Below are 5,526 nucleotides of genomic sequence, written 5' to 3'. Positions count from 1 at the left end.
TTTAGTTTCAGAGTAACAGCCATGTTAGTCTGTATTCGCAAAAATACAGCAATGGTTCCCTCAACCCACCTAGCAATATTGTTAACCTATCCAACTATACTCTCAGCCCAGCAGAAGCAGCTGTTCTATCTCGGGGCCTCTCCTTCTGCCCCTCCACCCCCACGAACATGATACAGTTCTGTGGTGACCTAGAATCCTATTTTCGACATCTCCGACTCAAGGAATATTTCCAAAATACCTCTGAACAGCATACTAATCCACAGAGGTCTCCCTACCAACACTACAGAAAGAGGGATTCTAGGTGGACTCCTCCTGAAGGTCGAAACAGCAGACTGGACTTCTACATAGAGTGCTTCCGCCGACGTGCACGGGCTGAAATTGTGGAAAAGCAGCATCACTTGCCCCATAACCTCAGCCATGCGGAACGCAATGCCATCCACAGCCTCAGAAACAACTCTGACATCATAATCAAAAAGGCTGACAAAGGAGGTGCTGTTGTCGTCATGAATAGGTCGGAATATGAACAAGAGGCTGCTCGGCAGCTCTCCAACACGAGTTTCTACAAGCCATTACCCTCTGATCCCACTGAGAGTTACCAAAAGCAACTACAGCATTTGCTCAAGAAACTTCCTGAAAAAGCACAAGATCAAATCCGCACAGACACACCCCTGGAACCCCGACCTGGGATATTCTATCTACTACCCAAGATCCATAAACCTAGAAATCCTGGGCGCCCCATCATCTCAGGCACTGGCACCCTGACAGCAGGATTGTCTGGCTATGTAGACTCCCTCCTCAGGCCCTACGCTACCAGCACTCCCAGCTACCTTCGAGACACCACTGACTTCCTGAGGAAACTACAATCCATCGGTGATCTTCCTGATAACACCATCCTGGCCACTATGGATGTAGAAGCCCTCTACACCAACATTCCACACAAAGATGGACTACAAGCCGTCAAGAACACTATCCCCGATAATGTCACGGCTAACCTGGTGGCTGAACTTTGTGACTTTGTCCTTACCCATAACTACTTCACATTTGGGGACAATGTATACCTTCAGATCAGCGGCACTGCTATGGGTACCCGCATGGCCCCACAGTATGCCAACATTTTTATGGCTGATTTAGAACAACGCTTCCTCAGCTCTCGTCCCCTAGAGCCACTACTCTACTTGCGCTATATTGATGACATCTTCATCATCTGGACCCATGGAAAAGAAGCCCTTGAGGAATTCCACCATGATTTCAACAATTTCCATCCCACCACCAACCTCAGCCTGGTCCAGTCCACACAAGAGATCCACTTCCTGGACACTACAGTGCTAATAAACAATGGTCACATAAACACCACCCTATACCGGAAACCTACTGACCGCTATTCCTATCTGCATGCCTCCAGTTTTCACCCTGACCACACCACACGATCCATCGTCTACAGCCAAGCTCTGCGATACAACCGCATTTGCTCCAACCCCTCAGACAGAGACAAACACCTACAAGATCTCTGTCAAGCTTTCTTACAACTACAATACCCACCTGCGGAAGTAAAGAAACAGATTGATAGAGCCAGAAGAGTTCCCAGAAGTTACCTACTACAGGACAGGCCTAACAAAGAAAATAACAGAACGCCACTAGCCGTCACCTTCAGCCCCCAACTAAAACCCCTCCAACGCATTATTAAGGATCTACAACCTATCCTAAAGGATGACCCAACACTCTCACAAATCTTGGGAGACAGGCCAGTCCTTGCCTACAGACAGCCCCGCAACCTGAAGCAAATACTCACCAACAACCACATACCACACAACAGAACCACTAACCCAGGAACTTATCCTTGCAACAAAGCCCGTTGCCAACTGTGCCCACATATCTATTCAGGGGACACCATCACAGGGCCTAATAACATCAGCCACACTATCAGAGGCTCGTTCACCTGCACATCCACCAATGTGATATATGCCATCATGTGCCAGCAATGCCCCTCTGCCATGTACATTGGTCAAACTGGACAGTCTCTACGTAAAAGAATAAATGGACACAAATCAGATGTCAAGAATTATAACATTCATAAACCAGTCGGAGAACACTTCAATCTCTCTGGTCACGCGATCACAGACATGAAGGTCGCTATCTTAAAACAAAAAAACTTCAAATCCAGACTCCAGCGAGAAACTGCTGAATTGGAATTCATTTGCAAATTGGATACTATTAATTTAGGCTTAAATAGAGACTTGGAGTGGCTAAGTCATTATGCAAGGTAGCCTGTTTCCTCTTGTTTTTTCCTACCCCCCCCCCCAGATGTTCTGGTTTAACTTGGATTTTAACTTGAAGAGTGGTCAGTTTGGATGAGCTATTACCAGCAGGAGAGTGAGTTTGTGTGTGTATGGGGGTGGGGGGGATGTGAGAACCTGGATTTATGCAGGAAATAGCCCAGCTTGATTGTCATGCACATTGTGTAAAGAGTTGTCACTTTGGATGGGCTATCACCAGCAGGAGAGTGAATTTGTGTGGGGGGGTGGAGGGTGAGAAAACCTGGATTTGTGCTGGAAATCACTTTAGATAAGCTATTACCAGCAGGACAGTGGGGTAGGAATAGGTATTGTTTCATATTCTCTGTGTATATATAAAGCCTGCTGCAGTTTCCACGATATGCATCTGAGGAAGTGAGCTGTAGCTCACGAAAGCTTATGCTCTAATAAATTGGTTAGTCTCTAAGGTGCCACAAGTCCTCCTTTTCTTTTTGATTTTAGTGTTTTCCATTTAGTGTCCTCCCCTGCAGGATGCACAGCTCTAAGCATCTGTGTTTCCTTTTGAAATTTGAATATGTATTTAAACCAGTCTGTTCTGAGGCAGCACTGTTTAATTGCTTAGTACAATTAGGAGATTAGGAGGTTTGGGCTTTGAGGAGGTTTCCTTTGTGGTTCCAGAGTTCCCAGTGCAATATAAATATTACTGCACGATCAGAACATGAATTGTTCCCCAGCTCAGAGAATCATAGAACTGGAAGGGACCTCAAGAGTCCATCAAGTCCAGTCACCATGTTTTATGGGACTCTGATCTTGACATACTTATCCCCCAACATGAGCTACTCACTGGGCCAAGACCAGGTGGCCTCTGTGTTCTACACAGTGGCGATCCCCATGCTTAACCCCTGATCTATAGCCTGAGAAACAAGGAGGTGAAGGACGCTCTGGGGAGATCACTGAGGAGGGGAAGTGTTTTCAAGATGAATGCATTTTCTTGTCATTTTAATAACTAATAACAAACATATTCATCTCCTCTCTTCATTATTTTGGAAAATGTGGTTGAGGTGGCTGCTCTCTCTGGCACTTGCTCTTTCCATAGGTGACGCAAATAATAATCACATCTCATAGAAATGCTCACTTAAAGCTTGGCATAAAATCACTGACCTTAAAATAGTTTTAGAAACCCATATCTGCTCCCTTTAACAGTCTGGAAGGCTCTCCAATTCGACGGTGATGTGCCCTGTATAAGAATGTAGATAGGTGGACAGAGAGGCAGACAGATAGTTTCAGAAGTACATGTCACAGAACGATCATTTTGTAAGCCTGAGAGAAGAAACAATTGTACTTTACATTCCGGTATCAGCCAAGCCATACAGCAGGATGGCATAGAGTAAAGGAACGTAATGTGCTTTAAAAAAAGGAAAACAATGTACAGCTACGTATACCATTAGTGTAATAACCGCACAACAAACACTGAGCTCAGCAGCCCCTGGCTTCTCTTTCCCCAGTCATATATTGCTATTACAGTGTTGCATGGTTATTGCGACATTAAATCCAGGCTATAAGTACTACAAGCGTCTCCTTTGAACATCAGGAGAGAGCCACTTGTTGATGGAAAGATCATGGATGAAAGTTCAAATCAGAGAATTTTGCCCTTATTCAGAGGCCCATCATGAATATGTGACCCACATACAAAGAGGCTCGTTCTCCTGAGACCATGAAAATTAATTATATCCGCCACTTACGCCCTCATCCATTACAGGTGCCTGTATTATTTTAGACTGTGCTAGAATGGAATCATCTTCGGCCAGGTCTACACGTCCACTTTTGTAGGTATAATGTATGTCACTTAGGGGTGTGAGAGAAACACTTCCCTGAGCGAAATAAGTTACACCATCAGAAGCGCCGGTGTGGACAGCATGAGGGGCACATGACTTACGAGGAGAGGCTAAGGAAAGTGGGGTTATTTAGTCTGCAGATGAGAAGAGTGAGGCGGGATTTGATAGCAACCTTCAACTACCTGAAGGAGGGTCCCAAAGAGCTAGGCTGTTCTCAGTGGTGGAAGATGACAGAACAAGGATCAGTGGTCTCAAGTTGCAGTGGGGGAGGTCTAGGTTGGATATTAGGAAACACTATTTCACTAGAAGGGTGGTGAAGCACTGGAATGGGTTACCGAGGGAGGTGGTGGAATCTCCATCCTTGGAGGTTTTGAAGACCCAGCTTGACAAAGCCCTGGCTGGGATGATTTAGCTGGGGTTGGTCCTGCTTTGAGCAGGGGGTTGGACTAGATGACCTCCTGAGGTCTCTTCCAACCCTAATCTTCTATGATTCTATGTTTGTAGCAGAAGCTCTCCCACTGACAGAACTACTGTCACTTATGGAGGTCGTTTTATTAGGCCAACAGGAGAGCTCTCTCGCTTCAGCACAGAGCGATTACATGAGCGATCCTACAAGGGCTCAGCTGCATTAGTACACCTGTGCTGCTGTAAGCTCTCTAGTGTAGACATGACATTAGCCATTGAGAGCAAAGAGATGCTGGTACAATAACTGTCCAGAACTGTACAAAGACAAGTTGGAGGAGGTAATATCTTTTCTTGGACCAACTTTTGTTGGTGACAGAGACAAATTTTTGAGCTGACACAGAGCTCTTCTTCAGGTCTGGGAAACTAACTCAGAATATCACAGGTAAATACAAGGTGGAACAGATTGTTTTGTGTAAGTAGTTCACACATATTTCAAGGGACAATTCAAGGTGCAAGTGGCCTGTTAACACCCCTCAGTCACAGGGAGGAAAGGGGGTGGGAAGACCCACCTCGGCTCCTGTCATAAATATAAAGGGTAGGGAAAGCACCTTTCTGTATACAATACTTTAAAATCCCTCCTGGCCAGAGGCACAAATTTCTCTTACTGGTAAAGGGTTAACAATCTCAAGTAACCTGGCTGGCACCTGACCAAAATGACCAATAAGGGGACAAGATACTTTCAAATCTGGCGGGGGCAGGGAGGGGGAGGATTTGTTCTGTCTTCTCCGTGTGGCTCTTGCCAGAGTCAGATCAAGAAAGCAAGCAATTCAATTCCTATAGAATTAGTAAGCACTAGCAAGGGGATACATAACATTATCTTTTGTTTTGGCTTGTGATTTTCTCTGTGTTGAGAGGAAGGTGTATTCCTGGTCATGTTTTTTTTTTCTTTTTGTAACTTTAAGGTTTTGCCTAGAGGAAAATCCTCTGTGTTTTGAATCTGATTGCCCTGTGAGATTATCTTCCATTCTAATTTT

Source organism: Lepidochelys kempii, chromosome 6, assembly GCF_965140265.1.
Source record: "Lepidochelys kempii isolate rLepKem1 chromosome 6, rLepKem1.hap2, whole genome shotgun sequence".
NCBI classification, from domain to species: Eukaryota; Metazoa; Chordata; order Testudines; family Cheloniidae; genus Lepidochelys; species Lepidochelys kempii.
Note: the sequence above shows the minus strand (reverse complement) of the source record.